This window comes from Chiloscyllium punctatum, chromosome 35 (assembly GCF_047496795.1).
Source record: "Chiloscyllium punctatum isolate Juve2018m chromosome 35, sChiPun1.3, whole genome shotgun sequence".
NCBI classification, from domain to species: Eukaryota; Metazoa; Chordata; class Chondrichthyes; order Orectolobiformes; family Hemiscylliidae; genus Chiloscyllium; species Chiloscyllium punctatum.
The window spans coordinates 19054618-19079357 of record NC_092773.1 but is presented as its reverse complement, the minus strand read 5'-3'; the positions used below and the strand labels follow the sequence as shown (position 1 = coordinate 19079357).

The 24740-nt window shown below is 42.0% G+C and overlaps 1 long non-coding RNA gene across 1 annotated transcript in view; it reads right to left on the bottom strand.

Moving 5' to 3' along the window:
• LOC140459732 (uncharacterized) overlaps positions 1 to 24740 on the bottom strand; it is a 170669-nt gene that overhangs the window by 130241 nt on the left and 15688 nt on the right. Inside the window, exon 2 of the long non-coding RNA XR_011953856.1 lies at positions 2791 to 3038. This is a non-coding gene — a long non-coding RNA (uncharacterized lncRNA). The remainder of the gene's footprint in view (positions 1 to 2790; positions 3039 to 24740) is intronic.

Below are 24740 nucleotides of genomic sequence, written 5' to 3'. Positions count from 1 at the left end.
AGTTGATCGTCAAGAACTCTAGGCCTTAACCTCCAAATACACTAATGTGTGATCAGAGATAGTTACGTTCCTGATTTTACAACCCATAATCGAATCCAGAAGGGTTGAGGGAGCCAGAAAAAGATCAATCCTTGTGTGACATTTATGTGGGTTAGAAAGAAAGGTGAAGTCCCTGCCAGTAGGGTGAAGACATCTCCAAATGTCCACCGGCCCCAACTCCTCACATAAGTCAGCCATTTGCTTGGCCTGTGAAGAGATAGTTGGAGCCCACTAGGAATCCTGTCCACTGTCAGATCCAAAGGCAATTGAAATCCCTCCCCCCCCCCCCATAATAATGTGTCGTGTTCCAAAGGCACTCAGGTTAGAGAAGGCACTAATCAAAAATTTGAGGGATGCGTCAGAGGACAGTTTACAATGGCATATACCACCTTATATATCAGGGCTTTAAGTATCACAAACCACCCCTGCTCATCTTTCACCTGCTCTAATAATGTGAATGGGAGATTTTTCTGGATAAGTACCGCCACTCCCCTACTTTTAATAGTAAAGGATGAAAAGAATACCCGGTCATAAACCCCCTGTTGTAATTTCAGGTGTTCCCCATTGTCAAGATGGGTTTCCTACAACAGGGTGATCTCAACCCTTTCTCTCTTAAGGCTACAAAGCACCTTTATCCTTTTAATGGGTGAATGACTTCCCTTGATGTTCCAGGTGCACCATTTAACAAGACACTGAGCCATATCCCCTTTCAGAGACCCTTGAACCCCTGGTAGGGAGAACCCTGCTTACAGTGTGCTGAGCACAAGTGAATAAAGACTCATAGAGTCATAGAATTATGTATACAAAAACTATTCTATCATAACTACAAACGACTATTGCTCCCAAAAAACTGCAAAGAAAATCAACTATAAAACCTTGAACAGAAGATTCTCCACTCTGCCCATAGGGGGCACTCACCCTACCCATCCCTTCCTGCACAGCTCCTTCGGGCCTGTGCCCGACTGTGCCCCAGACTGATGCAAGAAAAAAGTAAATAAACAAGGAGATGATCCTTAAGTCAACAAAAGAAGACAAAGTCAGGATAAGCACTCCACCCATCTCTGCCTGCATGTCACCCCAAATTGTGCCTAAAAGAGAAAGAGAACAAATAAAGGGATGCAACAAAGGACACCCACAAAATTTCCTATGATAAAGCCCAGTTATAAAAATATAATAGGAACAACATATTCCAAGATTTTTTTAAAAATTATTATGGAAAGAGAAAGAGAGAAAAAAAATTAGGGGAGGGGAAAATACAGGGAAGGGAGGAAAAGAGAACGAACATTAACCATATTCTTCAGACTAATCAGTCTATTTTAAAGTGTCTACAAAGTTCTTGGTTTTATCCACTGAGTCAAACATATAAACTGAGTCCTCGTGGCTGAAACAGAGCACTGTGAGGTATCTCACGGAGTACTGGATGCCCAGGTTCCTCAGCCTCTTTTTAACTTCATCAAAGGACTTCCTCTTTCAAATTACAGCTGCCGAGAAATCCGACAAAAACATAATTTTTGACCCCTTGTGCAGCATTGCCTGTGGATCTTTTCCCCAATGATCTGGAAGCTTCTACCATTATGCATTAGGACCGGGTTGGGGTGCTGTACTGTCCTGGACCTGCGCACTGCCACACGATATGCGGCCCTTTCGATATGCGGCCGTCTGGATTCGACTTGAAGGCCCAGGAACTGCGGCAGCCAGTTTTCAAAGAAGCTGACTGGCTGCCCACCTTCTTCACCCTGCAGGAGCCCGACAATCCAAAGATTCGACCTCCGACCTTGACTTCCGACGCTGTCGACCTGGTCTCGTAAGATCCCCACTTCCTGCTCCAGTACCTGAATCCATCCGGATGAGGACTCGATCGCCGTTTCAGAGGCCGTGGTCTGACCCTCCACCTCCTCCATCTGCTCCCCAAGGGCCTGGAGCTCCCATTCATGCTTCTGCAGGATGGACGCGATACGTCGAAACCTGCGCACGGATTTCCTCAATCGCATCCCCAACCTTCGCAGTAGGTCTCGCCATCGCTGAGGCCAATTCCTGTGAGTCCATGAAGTCCCCCAGGGTTTGAGAGAGGCTGCTGCTGCTGCAGTCTCTGGTGTGCCTGGTGCTGCAGGGGAGTGTCTTCTCTGCTGCTGTTTGCTCGCTCCTTTTCCTTTTGGCATCCCTCCCACTCCCGAATATTAACAAATATGTGTTCTATAAGGTTTTAAACTTAATAAGTCCTCCACATAAGTTGGCCAGGGTTGGCAAAAAACACCAATATACCTTGGCTGTTCGGTAGAGGCCGCCCACGGCGGTTCTACAGAATCACCGTCATCTTGCCGAGTCCGGGGGAGTGTGTTGTTTTAGTCTACACAGATTAAAGTCAAGTGGAAATTACTGAATTGATTAAACCCACCCTCTTATACGATTTATCTTGTTTTTAAAAACCTTGGGAATGTTACACTTTGTTAAATGAAAACTTACTTTGTAAGTAAGCGTTGATACCTTATTATGTTCATAATTACTGCTGAACATTTCACTGTCCCAAAAAAACTAACTTATATTTGAAGAATATAAAATGTATTCATTGTGATATTGTTGAAAAAAATAACACTTTATAATAAGCATAAATATTATAAATTTCAGCTTTGACTTAAACCCAGTCATTTAGTACAGTGCCTGTAAAGTTTTAATAAAAATGTGAACAATTCATTGCATTTTCCTTCCTAGTTTGCTGTCCACGAGAACAGTCCAATACAATTGGCAGCTCACCTTGCCTGGTCACACCAATTGTTGCTGGACACCTGGAGATCTCCTTGACCTGGCACTGGGATCCAGAGCGACATCAGAAAAGAGGAAATCCAAAATCACAGAGATCATTTAAGCACTGTTGTTTTGCTGTTGACTGTAATCTGGTCCTTAAAGCCTTTTGTATCAGCATGTCTCTTAAATCCTTGTACAGAAACAAATTTGCTGGCTGGTCTGTTGTGTATTATGGTTGGATTAAATCAGTCAGGTCCCTGTGAGAACAGATAAGACAGGTAGTTTTTCAATTATTCAAAAGGCAAAAGTGAGGACTGCAGATGCTTGAAATCAGAGTCTAGATTAGAGTGGGTGCTGGAAAAGCACAGCAGGTCAGGCAGCATCCGAGGAGCAGGAAAATTGACCCTTCCTAATGAAGGGCTCCTGCCCGAAATGCCGATTTTCCTGCTCCTCAGATGCTGCCTGACCTGCTGTGCTTTTCCAGCACCACTCTAATCTGGACCCCATTTTTCAATTATTGTCTTTTATTTACACTTTTTTTGAAGCGCTCTCCCTGACATTTAAAATTATTTATTTTGGCGTAACCAACCTGCAGTGAAGAGACTGACAGTGATAATGTCACTGGACTTGTAAGCTAGAAACCAAACCCATTACCCTGGAATATGGGTTCAAATTCCACTACAGCAGCTTGTAAAACTTAAATGTCATTAATTAACACAAATCTGAACTAGAAAGTTTGCCTTCACCACAATCATACGAAACTATCAAATGGAAATGAAAACTTATCTGGTTATCTAATGGCCTTTCCAAAAGAGAAATTTTCCTGCACACGATTTCAGGTCTTTGATACTGCCTTTTGAAATGGCCCAATAAGCCACTCGGTTCAAAGACAATTGTGAATGGAGAACCGATGCTGGCCTTAGCAGCCACACCCATGTAGCGATTGGAATGAGGTCAGCGAGGTGGATCTCCTAGAATATGAGTTCCCTGATTCCCAAACAGGGAGCCTGGCTGACAGATTTAAACAGGAGTGTCAGATGTCCTGTTCACTCTGAGAGCTGGCTCTGAGGGAGCTGGATCAGTGTCAAGGACTTTCCATGTGTTAATAAAGGGTGACTTGGTGACAGGATACCGGCCTCGGTGAAGTTATTTCAACCTACATGCTATGAAAGATTTTTTAAAATTGTAAACAACAACCAAATGCATGACCTCCTTATACCCTTGCTGTCTTTACCCAAGCTAACCTGACTGTCTCACTTCTGTCCAGGATAATACAATCCTGTCTTAACTCTCTGTCAGTCCTCTTAGCAGCACAATCTTCAGTGATATATTTGTGGCCAATTCAAGCTGATTTCCATGTGGTGCTGTGGCTAGCTGCCCAGCATGTTCATTGACTGACAACCTCCAGCTTATTTTTCCCACTCTTTTCATTCTTTACAGGCCACATACAGACAATGCTCTCTGACGTGACCAATATTTGAATATTCTTTAAATACAACAGCTCTGCTCACATTCCAGAGAATGCTTAACCTAGTTTCTCATCTATTTTCCATTCTGTTTGGATTAAAACAGTAACGTTTGATTGCAAAGCATTGCACCGGAACATTCTTCCAATTTGTGACTCTTAGATATATCTGTTTCTTGTCTAGTAGATTGCATTTTCTGTTATCTACCTTAAGAAGAATATCTCATTTGATCTGTGCTGATTTGAAACCCACAGAACTCCACCTCCAGTTCATCCTGTGCAGTTTTACTGAGCGCCTTTTGCAAACCTAGGCACGTACAGAATGTTAATCCCCTCTGGAATTGTTCTATTTCAACCAACATGTTTTTCAAAAAATTTGACATTTCTTATTTTTCTTTGAAGACTGTTCTGTTCATCAAGGAAAGTGATGTAAATGCAAGACTGGGGTATTATTGACAAAGTATCACCATCAAATATTCTCACATCAGTTACTGCCCAACCTGACCTTCCTGTCTCTCGTCACTATGGTTTGACTGCAAACTCAGATAAACACTTCCTGTACACGAGTATTCCACCGTTTTCATGAACAATCTTTGTGAAAGAATAAGTAGCAATACTAAGAACGAGATTTGAACATAGCTCAGTGGTCAGATTTGAGGGTGGTGAATGCCTTTGGTAGGAGATGAGGAACTTCGACTATAGTAGGAGTTCCACTGCTTGCTGTGGAGAGCAAATTATAGTTTCCCAGATGGACCAATCCATTCAAAGGATAAATGGGGTCAATCCTTGGTAGAAAGGGGCCAGGCAATTGATTCCAATCTTAGTGCCCTGGATTTGGACACGGTTGGAGGGATAGGTGGTCTATTTGGTCTAGTAAATAGAGGCTTTTGTTGTTAATGTTATGAAGGTGTAGAAGTCCCTTTAAGAACGTTAAAAGCTCACAGAACTACCTGACAGCACCAAGTGTTCTGAACAAGATACAATGTAAAGTGTGGTTGAGCAGCGAGTGTAGCTGGTTGCCTGGAGATAAAAACAAATTCAAATTAAGCCAATCAGTTTAAATTAAACCACAGAAAGTACAAAACTCCACTCAAGTTTGAGTTTAGTGTATTGACAATATTAAAAGCCAATGACACAATCCGATGGTTTGGGGGTATAACATCCCCCAAACTGTTATGACACAGGAATTTAAGTTTTCATTTGTGAGAAGGAAAGGCAGATTCCTTGGAAGTTGTTACAGGCAGCTTCAGAAAAGCTTTAGAAGAATCTTGGTGCAGATGTGTGATGGGTGGAAGGCCTGCTTTATCATAAAATAATAAACCAAAACATAAATCATCAGTCCTCGCCCTATACTCTATTCATGCCACTTCATGTCTTCTATATGACCCCATGGTCCATCACACCCTCCACGCTAACCTATTGTCTTGGGCCCACCCCATAACCTTTCATAGTTCTTATGCTAATGGTGTCAACTCATGCCAACACATGATCCATTATCCTTTTATATTTCATATTCTACACGAATTTATTAAACTGCTACTCATCCACATACTGAAGCAGATAGAATCAGTTTGTCTGTCTTCAAAACTCTAAGTAGTCATTCCTTTTAAGTCAAAGGTACAATTACTAAGTTTGCAGATGACACAGAAATTGGAGGTGCAGTGGACAGCGAAGAAGTTTACCTTGGAGTACAATGGTATTTTGATCAGATGGGCCAATGGGCTGAGGAGTGGCAGATAGAGTTGAATTGAGATAAATGCAAGGTGCTGCATTTTAGAAAGCAAATCAGAGCAGGACTTATACACTTCATGGTAAGGTCCAAGAAAGTGTTGCTGAACAAAGAGACCTTGGAGTGCAGGTTCATAACTCCTTGAAAGTGGAGTCATAGGTAGATAGGATAGTGAAGAAGGCACTTGGTATGCATTCCTTTACCGGTCAGTGCATTGAATATAGGAGTTGGGGGTAATGTTGCGGCTGTACAGGACATTGGTTAGGCCACTTTTGAAATATTGTGTGCAATACTGGTTTTCCTTCTATCAGAAGGATGTTGTGAAACTTGAAAGATTCAGGAAAGATTTACAAGGACGTTGCCAGGGTTGGAGGGTTTGACCTATAAGGAGAGGCTGAATAGGCTGGACTGTTTTCCCTAAAGCATAGGAGGCTGAGGGGTGACTTTAAAAGAGGTTTATAAAATCATGAGTGGCATGGGTAGGGTAAATAGACAAGATCATTTCCCTGGGGTGAGGGAGTCAAAAGCTAGAGGGCATAGGTTTAGGGTGAGAGGGGAAAGATATAAAAGGGACCTAAGGGGCAACGTTTTCACACAGAGGGTGGTGTGTGTGTATGGAATGAGCTGCCAGAGGAAATGGTGAAAGCTGATACAATTACAACATTTAGAAGGCATCTGGCTGGGTATGTGATTAGGTAGGGTTTAGAGGGATACGGGACCGGGTGCTGGCAGGTTGGACTAGATTGGATTGGGATATCTGGTTGGCATGGACGAGTTGGACCGAAGGGTCTGTTGCCATGCTGTACATCTTTATGTCTCTCTATGACTCAAAGCAAAACGGTGATTTGCATTTCCCCCTTTCTAAGCCACCGATAGAAATCAGCCCTTAAATGTCTGCTGTAATGAAGACCCCTATTTATCTCTTCAGCATATCTGTGGGGATACTGCAAAAGAATGGGAATAATAGGGCAATTCTTTCAAAGGGCCAGTGCAGGCACGATGGGCTGAATGGATGTTTTCTCTGATGTGCACTGGATAATTCAATATTGAATGCAATTTCATCTTCTATTGGATTCAGGGACATCATCTATAGCTCAATGTTAAATGGATCATAGAGTCATAGAGATATACAGCATGGAAACAGACCCTTCGGTCCAACCCGTCCATGCCGACCAGATATCCCAACCAATCTAATCCCACCTGCCAACACCTGGGCCCGTATCTCTCCAAACCCTTCCTATTCATTACCCATCCAAACGTCTTTTAAATGTTGCAATTGTACCAGCCTCCACCACTTCCTCTGGCAGCTCATTCCATACATGTACCACCCTCTGTGTGAAAAAGTTGCCCCTTAGGTCTCTTTTATATCTTTCCCCTCTCACCCTAAACCTATGCCCTCTAGTCCTGGACTCCCTGACCCCAGGGAAAAGACTTTGTCTATTTATCCTATCCATGCCCCTCATATTTTTGTAAACCTCTATATGGTCACCCCTCAGCCTCCGACGGTCCAGGGAAAACAGCCCCAGACTGTTCAGCCTCTCCCTGTAGCTCAGATCCTCCAACGCTGGCAACATCCTTGTAAATCTTTTCTGAACCCTTTCAAGTTTCACAGCATCTTTCCGATAGGAAGGAGACCAGAATTGCACAAAATATTCCAACAGTGGCCTAACCAATGACCTGTACAGCCGCAACATGACCTCCCAACTCCTGTACTCAATACTCTGACCAAGAAAAGAAAGCATACCAAACGCCTTCTTCACTATCCTATCTACCTGCGATTCCACTTTCAAGGAGCTGCGAACCTGCACTCCAAGGTCTGTTTGTTCAGCAACACTCCCTAGGACCTTACCATTAAGTGTATAAGTCCTGCTAAGATTTGATTTCCCAAAATGCAGCACCTCGCATTCATCTGAATTAAGCTCCATCTGCCACTTCTCAGCCCATTGGCCCATCTGGTCCAGATCCTGTTGTAATCTGAGGTAACCCTCTTCGCTGTCCACTACACCTCCTATTTTGGTGTCACCTGCAAACTTACTAACTGTACCTCTTATGCTCGCATCCAAATCATTTATGTAAATGACAAAAAGTAGAGGACCCAGCACTGATCCTTGTGGCACTCCACTGGTCACAGGCCTCCAGTCTGAAAAACAACCCTCCACCGCCACCCTCTGTCGTCTACCTTTGAGCCAGTTCTGTATCCAAATGGCTAGTTCTCCCTGTATTCCATGAGATCTAACCTTGCTAATCAGTCTCCCATGAGGAACCTTGTCGAACGCCTTACTGAAGTCCATATAGACCACATCTACTGCTCTGCTCTCATCAATCTTCTTTGTTACTTCTTCAAAAAACTCAATCAAGATTGTGAAACATGATTTCCCAAGCACAAAGCCATGTTGACGATCCCAAATCAGCCCTTGCCTTTCCAAATACATGTTTATCCTGTCCCTCAGGATTCCCTCCAACAACTTGCCCACTGAGGACAGGCTCACCGGTCTATAGTTCCCTGGTTGTCTTTACCGCCCTTCTTAAACAGTGGCACGTTTGCCAACCTCCAGTCTTCCGCCACCTCACCTGTGACTATCGATGATACAAATATCTCAGCAAGAGGCCCAGCAATCACTTCTCTAGCTTCTCACAGAGTTCTCGGGTACACCTGATCAGGTCCTGGGGATTTATCCACCTTTAACCATTTCAAGACATCCAGCACTTCATCCTCTGTAATCTGAACATTTTGCAAGATGTGACCATCTATTTCCCTACAGTCTGTTTGCTAGCTTGTAACTTGAAGCCATTAACTTTGCCAACACGACAACAAATCACTCAATATTTACCAGGTTCACTCCTCAACATCCTTGCTGATATTAAATAAAGTTTTTAAGTGGTGTTTCTTAAATCAATTCATGGGATGTGAGCATCACTGGCACAGCAGCATTTATTACCCATCCTTAATTGCCCAGTTACTGTGGCCTGGAGTGACATGTCGGCCAGAACATGTAAAGATGGCAGATTTCCTTGCCTAAAGACAGTCGTTAACCAGATTGGTTTTTGTAATATTCGACAATGATTACATGGTCCCCATTGGGCTAGCTTTTTATGTTAGATTTATTAATTGAATTCAATTTTCATAATCTGTTATGGTGAGAGTCCAAGGAGAAAGTGAGGACTGCAGATGCTGGAGATCAGAGCTGAAAAATGTGTTGCTGGAAAAACGCTGCAGGTCAGGCAGCATCCAAGGAGCAGGAGAATCGGCGTTTCCGGCATAAGCCTGAAGAAGGGCTTATGCCCGAAACGTCGATTCTCTTGCTCATTGGATGCTCCCCTGACCTGCTGCGCTTTTCCAGCAACACATTTTTCAATGGTGAGATTCCAACCCATGCTCACAGCACATTTGCTTTAAATTCCAGTGACCTTACCACTGCCTTTCCAGAGATTGGATAATTCACAATTGCAAACAAAATAAAACACTTACTGATGAGCACATATTCACTGCATTTAACTTCCTTCAATCATTTATAAAGTTAAGCATTTGAATTGATTGGCATACACTGAACAGTTTATAATCATGTGAAGCTGTCAACACTGCTCCTCTGTCTTATGGTCTTCCAGTGGGAGAATGGGATTGAGAAACGTTACAGCCATGATTAAATGACAGAGCAAACTTGATGGGCTAAATGGACTAAGGTTTGCTCCTATGTCTTATGTAAAACTGTGAACTATATGGCACCTTGTTAAATTCTTGGAACGGTGTGAAAATGGTCTGTAGCATTAATCCAATAACGATAAGCCTAAAGATCATGTCAACAGATGGAGCGAAACCGTGAAATAAAAAACAATTCAATTAGATTAGCTACGATGTGGAAACAGGCCCTTCGGCCCAACAAGTCCTCACTGACCCTCTGAAGAGTAACCCACCCAGGCCCATTCCCCTAAATTTACCCCTGACTCATGCACCTAACACTATGGGGCAATTTAGCATGGCCAATTCACCTAACCTGCACACTTTGGATTGTGGGAGGAAACCGGAGCATCCGGAGGAAACCCACACAGACACGGGGGGAGAATGTGCAAACTCCACACAGACAGTCACCCGAGGCAGGAACCGAACCCAGGTCCCTGGTGCTGTGAGGCAACTGAGCCAAATGCTTTCGTTTTTTAAAAGTACCAATATTTTCAAATATTTAAAGGGAAGCAGTTTTAAATTCCTTGATGGCTCCTTTTGAGATTTCCAGTGAGATTTAGAGTTCCAATGACATTACACACTTTTCATAGAAACATGTTTACTTCTAAAAATACCAAACAGCAAAGTACTTCTCCAAAAGGGCACCTTCTCTCTTCAAAAGAGCAGTTGACCTCTCCTCATGGGCATCTGGTCTCTACACAAAGATATCCTGGGACTGTTACCTCTCCCAACATCCACCCTATTTATCCAAGCAACTCTGCAAAGTTTATAACTGCTTCTACAGGACTTAATCTGCACGTTGTGTTGTCCACAGCTTGCAGGTTAAAATTGGATACGATTGGAGGTAGCTGCAGTTTTATGCACATTGCTGCGTCTGAAAAGTATAGAAACACAACTTGAAATTTGACCTCATTCACCACTACCCCCATGGATGTGTATCGTGTTGGAGGGTAGAACTCGTGGGGAGACTTGACACCATTGTAAAACTCAGGCCTTTCGACAAACGTGATAGGGCTGTATTTAAATGAAAGTCTTTATTCTGTTCTTTATCCAACTGAGTTGAAACTTCTCAAACTCAATTTAACTGGAGACTGTGACAGTTGGCAAAGAAAACAGACTTTTATTCCTTAAGACTTGATTTGATTTGAAGTGAGATTCTTACTATTCTGACTGACAACTCAGACACTCTCCAAATGCTTTTGATTATTTTTTGCACTTGTTGGCTAGCAACCAGTTAATTAGTTGCACCATCAATTCCCAACAGGCAATGGTATTAAATTTAGATATCAATATATAAAGTAGTATAAAATCATTCTTTCTATTTAACTTACCTTTTCTCTATTAGTTCCTTTTAAAACACATTTCTGTCAGATTCCATGTCGTGACAAAGGAACACAGGAACTGGAGGAAGTATTTCAACTTCTGGAGCCAGTTCCACCATTTACACCATTGAATTAGGTCACAACGGAACTTGATCTTAACGCCTACAACTCAAATCAATTCGCTAACTCTTTGCAACCTTACTTAATAAAAGCTAACAAACTTGGTTTTTTTGCATTTTCAACTGGGGTCACTGACACCAACAGAGTCTAAATGTTAGAACAGGAGAGGGTTTCCACCATCCTTTGTATGAAGAAACAATTCATGGTATCACCCCTGAAGGACCTTGCTATAATTTTGAGCTTATGTTCTATTTTTCTCCTTATAAAAGGGAATCGTTTCTCTCTATCTACCATTTCAAATTCTTTTATGTTCTGAAACACCTCGATTCAATTATCCCTTAAACTTGTATCCACAAAGAGCATAAGTATGGTCAATACACCCTGTCAATGATCATAATTTAAGTCTTTTAAACCTGACATCATTCTGCTTCTTGCTGCAACCAGAAAGATCTGGGTACAGACTTAATGCTTTGCTAAATGGGTCAAAAGTATCACATGAGATGTGAGGAGTTGCATCCCAGTAATGCACCTCTATTTTGCCCAATTAACAAATTTGAACATGTGCAATTTGTTTTTCTTTGTTCACAAGCATCTTCAATGATGGAGAGACTTGAGTTACAATAATAGATGATGGATAATACCACAACAGGTGGGAGAAATTAAACGTTTAAAAGAGATATGCAAAAATAGAATGTGCAGGTCTTTAAAACATTTTGCAATCCACTAAACCAAGCCACTGTGTCCAAGGTTGTACTATATTCTAAAGAGGTTGAATATCATACTATCAGTACATGTTATTGTAATTGCATTATCTATCATTATTCTCTTTTGATTCTTTTGTCGACATTTATAAAGAACTAAAGACGTGGATTTCTATGGCAATGCCCATGATCTAAAGATGCTGCAAACCACTTGACAGCCAATTAAATACTTTCTGAAGTGTGGCCGCTGTAATAATGTAGGAAACGTGGCAGCCAATTTTAACAGAAAGCTACCACATTGAGAAATAAGGTAAACACCGGATCACTTGTTTCTTTTTTAACCATACTGAATGAGGAATAAATATCGGCCAGAACACCAATGATAACTTCCCTGCAATCCGTCCAAGTACTTCCATGGATCGTTTCGATCATTTTCACAGAACAAATGGGGCCTTGCGAGAGGTACTTACCTCCATCACTGCTGCACGAGAAATGTCTTGATCTTTGTGCTCAAGTCAGAAGGGAGAGAGCTACTAATTGTACCGCAGCTGACACTGTCGTGTCAAAACTCCTTAAAGTATGCTCAACAAACATTTTCTTTCAGACTTGCCAAATATTAGAATGAACATCTCCTGCACACCTTGTCATTAAGCTTTGAATCACCCATTTTCTTCCACCAACAGTAAAGGGTGCATTGAAAACACAGCGGCATTGAGCTTCAATTTCAAGCAATCACATTTAATTGAGTTGCTGTCTCAAGCTGATGTATCTTTATAGTTAGTATAAGGTTTTTAATCAGCCAGCAAATTTATGAAGCAAAATGTTTTCACTCCCCAAAGGTTGATTGAACAAACCGCGTTCTCAACATGTTGTTGAGTCGCACAGGCCAGGACAATTGCAAGCTCAGTTGTTGGTCAGTGGCATTGGTGATATTGGACATGTCTCTTAAGTGAAGGATACAGGTCGTTCTCCTATAACGCCATCATTGCCTTCCCATGCAGCGCCACGTTATAGAAAGTTGGACCATAAAAATAATGGGGCTTATGGGAAAAACAGGACAGGGGGTGAAGCAGCAAAATTGCCAGTTAAAATTGAAACAAATATAATGGTTAAGTCTGATGCAAATGATAGCACAGTCTGAGGAAGTTTTGACCTGTTGTAACTTGTGATGGTGCTGTCAATTTAAAAAGGTTATTTTGTCCTTGGGTTTTTTTTAAAGTGCGATCATAAAGGCAGAAGTGCTGAGGGGGGTCTAGAAAGAGCCGAGTTGAACAATGGCAGATGAGTGGTCAGTTCTCCCAGTTCAGGTTTTTTCCTCTTGGTTTCACTGCGGCAGCTACAAGACGCTGGAGTCCAGAAGAGCTGCAAGCTTCAGTAAAGGATTCCTCTGAATTTCTTTGAAATCCCTCTGTAGATTTTGTTCCCTGCTGCCTGTAAGAATCTGCGTTTGAATTTACCTTTTTACCAAGGGGTGTGTTTATCGGATGTTACGGGAACTGGAACAGCTCCTTAGTTAAGTTGCTGTATTGGGTTGGTTAAGTTTTCCAAAAGTTGGGATATTCTAAATTCCGGATTTTTTTGTTTGCGATTCAACTGTAGGGTTTAAATAAATTCTGTTTTGCTGAAAGCCGAGTGGTTTGACCAGCTGCATTACACCTGGACTATCCCCTTCACATCTGCCTCTAACATAAGGAAAAATTAGGGTCGAGGCTAACTTCTTAAAATATTTTCAAGGGAGTCTGGCCTGGTCCATAACAAACTGACCTACTGTATGGCACTGTATAGTACAATTCATCAAAACCTTCTACTGATTACTCTCGGTTGCACTACATTGAAGCCAGTCTTCTGATCCTATCCAATAGTAACACTGCACAAGTCAGATCCCAGGAAGAATGCCTTGATAGATCACTAAATGTCAGTACTGTCACGTTTTTCGGAGGGTTTCACAGCATGATACGTGGGGACATCTTTCACCTTATTTTACAAAACCCACCTGATTTATTACCTATCCCACCCTTTGGCGCCCCTCTCACACACTCTCGCACCATCGTACGTTTTGCCATTTCCAAAACAACTCAGCCCTTTCTGAATATCCCAAAATTGACCAATATCCGTGGTGCAGCACCATCTTGAATGAAATATTGTGCACCCAGACAACAGCTGTCAGTCTGGAGCTGCCCTGCACGGTTTCTGACATTGGCCCTGGATGTGGCAGACAACGGAAAATTGGTGCCTGTCTTTGTGGGCAGGGACATGGAGATGCTGCCGATGGGGATGGGGTGATACAGAGGCAGGACATCCTTTTCTCCCAGGCCAACAGAGAATGCCATTCTACTGGAACCATGCCAACCTGGACTAGGTTTACCATCCAGGCCAGTGCAGTCTCACCCATCTGAAGGAATGCACAAAATGTAGGAAGATCAATGACCGTCTGCACTCTGCCAGTCGAAGTGTCACCATCTTATTGTTGATACCTCATACCTTGGCTACTGTACCCACCATTTCCTGCAACTTCTACCCCACTCACTCTCATCCTCACTAATGTATGACCCTGACTAACCCTGAATCTCTTCTGCACAGCCTACTCACCCCCTTAGGGTAACCACTGAGCCACCATGCCGCCCGCACTGATACCTTTGACGAAGCTTTTTCATGAGCAAGTGCATGCACTGACTGATCGCTTGTTACTGATGGAGAGTTCAGCCCTCCATGCACTGCAACACTGCGTGCTGGGGATGAGATTAGTCTCACAGAGAAAGGGAGTTTGCTTTATAAAGAAAAGTCGGCAATTCACAAACCGCTTTACAGACAAAGTGTGTTTAATAAATGAGCTTTGTAGGAGAGCTACATGTACATCAAAAGTCATGCTTTTTAAATTCTGTCGTATAACCATATTTCACTGATGGTTGTCAATCTGCTACCATATTATTATAAAATGCCGATATGTACAACACCCCAGGGTGTATTCACCCATGCAATTTTTGTCTATTTTTTGATGTGGTAAAGTGGTGCTTCAAATGCAAGTTTTCTGAGTGAGCTAAATGAGTAGATCAAATTCCAGTCCTAATCTTTATGTACATTGGAATGCTCAATATTATTAACCAAATGATAATGCACGTATTAAGTACTTCAGCAAAGGCTTTTGAAGCAATCACTATGAATACATTCCAGAGACAGTTTAATGTGTCAGAAAAAAGAAAGATTTGAGACATATGGGTGTTGAGAACGCACCTGTGAAAATGTTCAGGCTTGTTGAACCAAACGATAATTTACTATTTCCAAAACAAAATTCTGTTCTTCTGTAAGGTGACGGGATCATTTCCATGATGCCTGAGTTGGTGAATTCCTATTTCATTTTGATCATTTGTTGTGCCTCCCCCGACCAAGTAACGCTTGCTCAGCAATAACCTGCTCAATGATGTCCAGTTTGGATTCCACCAGGCTCACTCAGCTCCTGACCTTCCCTCCATCCTGCTTTAAGCTTTGTGAGAAGAGCTGAATTCCAGGGGTGTGGTGAGAGCGACTGCCTTGGACAGAAAGGCTATTGACCGAGTGTGGCAAGGCCAAGCAAGAGGACATGGGAATCAGCAGGAAAGCTCTTTCCTGTCTGGAGTCACGTTTGCCATGAGGGAAAATGGTTGTGGAGGTCAGAGGTCTATCATCTGAGCTTCAGAACATCTCTTCAGGTATTCCCTACGGTAGTCCCTTCGGCTCAACCATCTTTAACAGCTTCATCAATGACCTTCCCTCCATCTTTCAGTCAGAAGTGGGGACGTTCGGCAATCACTGCACAACTTTAAGCACCATCTGTGACTCCTCAGGTACTGAAGCAGACCATTCCCAAACGCAAAAAGAATCAGACAATATCTCGGCTTTGGCTGAGAGGTGACAAACAACATCAGTACCCAAATAAATGTCAAGTAATGCCAATCTCCAATCAAAAAGAAGCTAACCATTGGTCCTTGACAATCAATGGCATTATCATCACTGAATCACAGAATTTCAACATTGTGGAGGTTACCATTGACTGTAAATTGAACTGAAACAGCCATATAAATACAGTGACTATAAATATAAGATCAGGTCAGAGGACAGTAGTCCCGTAGTGAGTAACTTGCCCCCTGAATTCAAAGCCTTCCCACCATCTACAAGGCACAAGTCAGGAGTGTGATGATATACTCCCTACTTGCTTGGATGAGTGCAACACTGAATAATCCTGAGGTGAAAGTGAGGACTGCAGATGCTGAAGTCAAGAGTGTGGTGCTGGAAAAGTACACCAGGTCAGGCAGCATCCAAGGAGCAGAAAAATCGATATTTCAGGCAAAAACCCTTCATTAGGAATGAGGCTGAGCCTTGGAGTGGGGGGGCTGGAGAGATAAATGGGAGGGGGTGTGGGGCTGGGGGAAGGTAGCTGAGAGTGCGATAGGTGGATGGAGGTGGGGAAGGTGATAGGTCGGAGAGGATGGTGGAGTGGATAGGTGGGAAGGAAGATGGACAGATTGGACGGGTCATGAGGACAGTGCTGAGCTCAAAGTTTGGAACTGGGGTAAAGTGGGGGAACAGGAGAAATGAGGAAACTGGTGAATTCCACATTGATGCCCTGGGGTTGAAGCGTTCCGAGGCGGAGGGTGAGGCGTTCTTCCTCCAGGTGTTGGATAGTAAGGGAGTGGTGATGGAGGAGGCCCAGGACCTGCATGCCCTCGACAGAGTGGGAGGGGGAGTTGAAATGTTTGGCCATGGGGCTGTGGGGTTGGTTGGTGCGGGTGTCCCGGAGATGTTCTCTGAAGCGCTCTGAGAGTGGGCGCCCTGTCTCCCCAATGTAGAGGAGTAATCCTGGCACCATCCAGGACAAAGCAGCCCAGTGGACTGGCACTGTCTCCACAAACATTAACTCCCTCCACCAACAGCAAGTTCAGTGGCCGCAGTGTGTTCCATTGACAAGATGCACGGCAGCAATTCACAAAGGATTCTGAGACAGCACCCTCCAAACTCACAACCACCGCCAGCAGGAAAGCCAAGAGCGAGACATTAATGGGAAGACCACTACCTGAACGTTCCACTCTCAGCTACACGCCATCCTGACTTGGAAATGTATTTGCTGATCCTTGCATGTTTTGGGTTAAAATCTTGGAAGTCGCTCCCTGACATCATTTTGGGTGCATCAAGTGTAATGGCTCAAGAAAGCAGCTCATCACCCCTTTCCGAACAACAACTAAGAATGGGTGATGAAGTCTGGTGCAGCCAGTGCTGCCCACATCCCACAAATGAATGAAAAGGTCAGAGCAGAGCTGAGGTGATACAGTGTTGGTCAGAAAGAAAAATGTAGTGAGTGAGTGAGTGAGTGACACATGCTGCTCTCACGGTCCCTCTGCTTTTCGTTCCAATGCAGCACTTACTGTTAAAAAAATGGAAACATGTTTGTTGGTATTGAACATTACTTGGTATGGGGCAACCTGAAGAAGCATAAAGAAAATCAGAAACATTCAGGCTTTCATTAAAAGGATAAAAGACCTGGGACACAGGACTCAGAGCCAAACTAAATAAACAAAGCTCACTATCCTCTACTCACAGTCAGATATTGTGTCAAACACTTAAAAATTCTAACTCAGAGTATTTGTGGGGCTGAGACCCAGGGAAGTGACTACATTTGCCTGAATGTTGCTGGGAATGTTGTCAAGGCAACAGGGAATTCATCACCAGACTTTGAGAAAGAGCCCATTGTTCTGCTATTAACTAGCCTCACATTCCCTTGTTACGGATAGCTTCACCTCACAACACCTCCGGCACATCAATCTCAGGAAAATGCTCTTCCAGACAGCTTTAATTGACATGCACTTGATGGTCCATTAGTGCAGTACTTACACAAGCTCAACGCTATCATATCTCAGGCCTACTTCTGAAACAATTTCTGCGCAGTCCATTGTGATGGGCTAAATTCTAAGTATAAGACACACAACAAAAAGGTGCATAATTTAATCATTTCTCATAATAGAATGCAGCAGAATATATGGGAAAATTAAATAACATTCAAACAGTGTGTGCGTATAACAACATTTCCCAATTTATAGGATGCACTGACTGCAGGGCACGAAAGGGAGATTAAAAAAATTGGGCAAATCTTGTAATCTAACAACCATTTTGAATGCTAACCCTAATTTCCATGATCTCTTATGGACTGGATAATTAATGAGTACATCAGAAATTTTAGTTCTGCTCCCATAGTTACCCAACCAGTCCTGCAAGAGTGAATGGCCTTGCACGTACTGCTCTGCTAACAGTATTTGGTTAGTATTTAGTATTTAAATCATATTTAATTAAAAGTGTCATTGTTTTGGGCTGAGTAAAAAAAAATTAAATATTGTTTTTATCACTTGCAATTATGGGAATTTACAATATCTTGGGGACTGAATTCTTCAATACTGCCAGTTTGGTATTGAATGCCAATGATTTATGTTCACAGAATAAATCAAATCATATTTTTAATGACTGGGATTCCAGAATTTTCCACAATATTTACCTATATTTTGGAAAATATCCTTCATGATTGCTGAATCCTTCACTGAAAACAGTAACTCTGTAGCTTTGATTCTGTGTAGGAGTTATTTGTGGGAATCATTTATGTATAATTAGCCATTGGTCATTTCCAAAACTGCAAGCCACATATGGGTGTGTTTATTTATAATGATCAGTGAGATTTAAGTTGAAGTTCATGGAAATTCTTTCACCTGCTGAAAAATGAATGGTCTGGAGTTTCCTGAAATGATTAGATATAGAATATACACAGTTAATCATTTTAATTCCTTCATGGACTGTGAAAAGCAATGTCAAAGTCTATATTTATTTGGATCTCGAAATTCCCTTGAGAAGGTGGTGGTGAGTATGTTGACAGTGCTGTTATGAAAAGAGTTCCAGGATTTTGCCTGAAAGAACAGCAATGTAGTTTGAAGTCACAATGGTACGAGGATTCGAACTGCCAGTCCTGCTCTCCCAACTTGAACTCCAAGACTCTCCGGGTCTTGCATGGACATGGAATACTGTAGGTTCTGAACTCTGTGCAAGCATCAGCAAACATCCCTACTTCGGACCTTTTGTTGGAGGAGAAGTAACTGAAGATGGTTGGGGTGGAGACGCTACGCTGAGGAACTCCTGCAGTGATCTCCTGGAGCTGAGATGATTCTTCCCAACAAGCATAACCATCTTGATTTGCTCCAGATATGATTCAGACCAGTGATGAGTTTCTCCTAAATTTCCAATGATTTCAGTTTTGCTATTGTTCCTCAGCGCCACAAAGTCAAACGCTGCCTTGTTATCAAAGGCCATCCATTCACATGCCACTTCTTCAATTCACCCTTTCATCAAAGTTTGGATCAAGAGCTGAGTGGCACTGGTGGAACCCAAACTGAGCACTGATTAGTGATTCAGTATTATGCAACTCCCACTTGATAGGAAGCTGATCAGGCTGCTGTGTTCTCTGATCATTCCACGAAATGTGCCCCAATTTTTTTCTGTAACTAGTAGATTCACCAATGATGCAGCAAGCTCAATGATAAACTAGTGTAACCTCTGTACAGCAAATCCTGGTTTCCTTTTCAGATTCACGACACGTGCCATACAAAGTAGAGAACAGGTTTGATCTTTGGAAATAAATCAGATGATTGCTCCAAACCTACCTTGAAATAACTTTTAATGTTAACTTCAGTTAAAAACAAAAGTAATTTCCGGTGTTTGGGCACAGAGTTCTTACTGGTTATGTCACAGAGGCAAGGACAAGATTGCCCAGTTTGATGTGAAGAACTGCAGACACTCTGAGGTCGAGACAAGGGTTTAAAGAAATTAGATGCCATCCCAAAAATTTAATCTGTCATTTGTTGCAGTTCCTTAGTTAATGGCACAAGCTGTTATTTAAGGGTGTCAGAGATCTGCAAAGGTTTGTGTAGAGGAATGCCTTAAACATTGATGGTGTCATCTCGGCTTGATGGCAGAGCAGATTGGTATCATGAAGAAGTAAGAGTGACTATTTGATTTTCCTCATGGGGTCTTTAACACCTGTGAAACTGCAATTTGTTTAAGACAATAGTCTCTTCTTGTTTGACTGCCATGTGACTTTCCTCCACCACACAAGACCAATGCAGATCCCTGTCTGAAAGGGGATGGTGGCAACAAATACAAACATATAAATATATTCAAGAAAAGTCAGTGTAAGCCACTTGACCCCTTGAGCCTGTTCAATCATGGGTGATCTTATTACTTCACATTTCTGCTTATCCATCATCATTCACCCCTTTGTGAATCTATCTAGCTCTGACTCAAAAAGATTCACAGGAAGAGCTCCAAAGACTCTCAATCCTCTATGTCCAATATTTCCTCCTCATCTCTGTGTTACATGGAGGGCCAGTAATGTTTAAAAAATGACTATTTTTAAGAGTTCTACGGTCTCCTACAAGTACGGTCTTCTCCAAGTCTCCTCCGGTATCCTTTCTATGTTTATCCTGTCACACCTCTCAACATCTTTACATGTTCCAATAAGAATCCTCATCCTCTTCAAAGCTGCACCAGACACAACTTTTGCCTGTCCAACCTTTTTCTCAGAATTCAACCCATCCATTGTAGGTGTTAGGCGAGTGAACCTTCCCTGCATTGCTTCCCATGTTCCTTCCTTCAATAAGGAAACTAAGACTGTGCACTGTACTCCAGATATGGTCACACAAATGCCCTTTGTAGATTTGTATTCAATTCCCCTGGCAACAAATTATAGCATTCTATTAGCTTGCCCTAATCACTTGCAGACTAACACTCTGAAATTCATGCACTAGGACACCCAGATCCTTTTGCATTGTCGAGCTAATCTCCCTGATGGCGAGCAAAAGTACAGAGAACTCACGTAACATGATGAGCAGATGGTCCACTGTCTGCCTGGAAAGAAAAGAGAACTTGAAGAAATTGAGGCCCATTGTCACATTCATCACCCCCGGAGGGACTGAGAATTCACATCTCCCAGTCACATTTTGCAGAGGTGGCCAATTTGTGCTGAGCAATCAATGTCTGGACAGTGCCTTGGGTGACACTTGTGCCCTGTGCTCTGGAGATTTGGAATAGGAATGAATTATGTGCAGACTCTGGTCACCTTCTGTGTCTCTTCCCCTGGTTTCTGATGCTAGGGAAAGGCCTGATGAAAAGGTCATTAATGAGGACCCATCATTCCATGTTTAGACCTGAAGAAGCTAGAGTTGTTCTCGGTAGAGATGAGGAGATTGAGTGGAGGCTAGATCTAAATGTTCAAAATTATGATACATCATTTCAAAGCAGATTAAGAGAAACATTATTCCAATGGCAAAAGGGTTGAAGACCAGAGGACAAGTACTGAAGGTGATTGGCAACTGAATCAAAAAGATCAGTTAGAAAACCATTGCTTGACGTGTTGGGTCACTTGGACCTGGAGTGCATTATCCAAGAGAATGGTGCTGGCAAATGCAATGGAAATGATCTTCGAATGGGAATCGGAAAAGCAACTGAAGAGAAAAAGTAACCACCTTCCAATTCAAGCACATACCAAATTCCCCTACCTCTACTGCCTAATCAATTCTGTCACCAGGTAACTTCACATTTTCATTTCAGTTAACAGTGGCTTTTGTGGATCCTCATGGTTGCCCCGTGGAAATTCAAGTGAATTTCTTGCTTTGCAACAGAATATCTTTAACACAGCAAATCATCCCAATACAAACTCCACAGGAGCATTTTCAAACAAAATTTAACACTGAAACACAGAAAGGTTGGTCAAAGACTTTGTGTTTTGAAGAAGACAAGAGAGATAAATCTAAAGAGTGATCTCAAAATGGAATTCCAGAGTTTAGGGTCTAGGCTACTGAAGGCATGGCTATTAATGATCGAGCAGTTTACATCGAAGCTGCTCAAGAGGTCTGAGTTGGAGAAGCGCAGAGATCTTTAAGATAATTTGTGTCAGAGAAAGTACAGAGAAAAGGATAAGCAAGACTTCAGAGCAATTCAAAAACAAAGACGGTGACTGGGAATTAGCATATGGGAATACAGCTTTGGATGATTTCACATTTGTGGAAGGTGGACATTGGATAGGAAGACATTGCAATAGCCAAGTCCAGAAACAAAGAATGGATTTAAGGTTTCAGCAGATGAGTCATCGAGTCATACAGCATAGAAACAGACCCTTTGGTCCAACTCATCCATGCCGATCAAGTTTCCCAAACTAAATTCGTCACATTTGCCTGTATTTGGCCTGTAACCCTCTAAACCTTTCCTATTCATGTACCTGTCCAAATGTTTTTTTAAATGTTGTAACTTCCTCTGGTAGTTCATTTTTACATACAAACCATCATATGTGTGAAAGAATTGCTCTTCAGATCCCTTTTAAATCTTTCTCCTCACACCTTCAAATTGTATCCTCTAGTTTTGAACTCCCCAACCCTAGGGAAAAGATCTTTGCAATTCATCTTCTCCGCGCCCCTCATGATTTTATAAATCTCACCAAGTCACCACTCAACCTCCTACATTTCAGAAAAAAAGGCCCAACCTATCCATCCTCTCCTTTTAACTCAAACCCTCCAGTCCCAGGAACATCCTTGAAATCTTTTCTGTACCCTTTCCAATTTAATAATATCCTTCCTGTAGCAGGGTGACCAGGACTATATACAGTACAGAGGAACCTTGATTTTCTGAACATCGATTATCCGAATTTCGGATTATCTGAAAAAGATTGCAAGATCCCAATGCTTGGCTAAACTGTGTTATCCAGCATTTGATTATCCGAACATTCGATTACCCGAACACAATACAGCCCGCCCGACTCATTTGGATAATCAAGGTTCCTCTGTACAGCTGCAACATGACGTCCCAACTCCTATCCAGTCGGTTCTGCTGTAATGTGCATTTTTTTCCACACGAATTAGCTATAACGCAGTTGAAGAATTTAGACCATTATTTGGAGAATGCAAACTTCCCTTACCTGTGTTGGCTCTAACGCAATTCCAGTCCCGTTAGTTTAAATAGTGCTGCTATTACGAGATTTTCTTTTAATGTGGATCGTACAGAAATGAACTATCGTGTTATTTCCGAATAGACTGTACTCAGCGACAGAAACGGAAATTGCTGAAAAAGTTCAGCAGGTCTGGCAGCATGTGTGAACAGAAATCAGAGTTAACATTTAGCGTCCGGGTTCCTCAAAACCTATACTCAGTCAGCTGAACAATTGTTCAAAACATAACCATGGTTAATGTGAAACCAACTAAATTAACAGGCGTGACCGCTCCTGCATTGGTTTTCTCTCTATTCCAGCTGCAGCTCACACTAATATTTTTCTCTTTCATAATCCCCACTCAGAGCAGTGACACCACATTGATCATAACAATGAACTTTCTAAAGGATAGTCATTCCTGATTTTGCAAAATGATTAAATAATTCCAAGGAACCAGATTAGTGGAGATAATTCAACTGTGATTTGAACACAGACAATGCTCAGTTGCACTATCTGATCTGTTTGACAGAATGCTGCCCTGTGAAATCTTCAGGGAAAACCTTTAGGTGTCTCGTGTTGTTTCTTTTACACAAATGTAAAGTGATGAGCACAGCAGAGAACTATAAAGCTTTCTCCTAATTTGTCAATGTCACTCAGGTTACAGTGAGTGGGGTAGAGCAAATTGAGATGTCCATTGAGAAACTTGTAATGTGCTCAACTACTTCTCATCAAAACTGAAGACCATCTATCTAGCCAAACCATATGAATTCAACATTGACCCAGCTCTTTTGCTTGGCAGAGCACTTCCAATAGATCAGCTATCCCGATTGTGCTCTGTGCAGAATATTGTGATTGCATGTAAAAATCGAGTGGATAATTTGAATTGTAAAATATCAAACAGATCAGGACTGAATGTTCCATCTATAATTGTTGGCCCAGTGAATTTCTGTCTATTTTTATGGATACCAATTAATAGCGTTCACTGCCATTTTGGCACAATGTCCTGTTTTTCATCAGAGAACAATAATTCTTGATTCCTTAAATGTTAATGGACGTCCTCAATGCTTGAAAGCAAATAATCTGCATTCATTGCAATCACATATTTCTCTGAGCTCAGCAAAATGGAGCCTTATACTCTATAACACATTTTTTCCCAGTGATAAGGCCAATTCGCTAAATTTATGCTCATCACAAAATGCATTAACTTCTGCAACTGCTTCCTCGCCATAATAATGCCTTTTTGAAGATGTGATCCCCCAAAAGTAAATTGATTTATTTATGATCAAATAAAGGTTTGACTAAGTTTCAAAATGGGTCACCATAGATGATCATGTTTGCTGATCAGGGTTTCTCAGTCTTTGCGCTTGAAGAGTTCTGTACACACAGGAAGAATGGATTCAGATGACTTCTGTAAGCATTTCATTTCAGCCAATGGGAAAGATGCTGAGCTCATTCACACCTGAATTCAGTGAGTGAAAGGACAATGTTTGAACAATTACATCCAGTCCTACCAGTCAAAGATCCACGGTTAAGGGTATTTTCAGTTTCTCTCCAATACTGTTCCCAAATTCATACTGCTTATTCAGACAAAACAATAACATTTTTACCTGTGTCTGACCTAAGCTTTTTCTGGCTGCAAAGAATTAGCAATGTTCCTTTCTCCCACACTAAAATCATGATCACTCCTTTTAGTTTAACATTTCTCCCAACATCAACCCACATACACCAAAATAGAAACAACACTAAAACAAGTGGCTGTTGATGTTGTCAGTGATTTGGACATGATACATTTCTTGCTTACGATGCACAGGAGACCCTGGAGAGAAACAGAGTCTCAGTGGAAACATAGACAATGAATTATTTTCACACCCAAATGTGACAGTTGCTGTTTGAAAGTTACAGTTAGCAAATAGGTCCTGTACGACCTGTTTAAAAACTTGCAGCATGTCTGAAGCATCA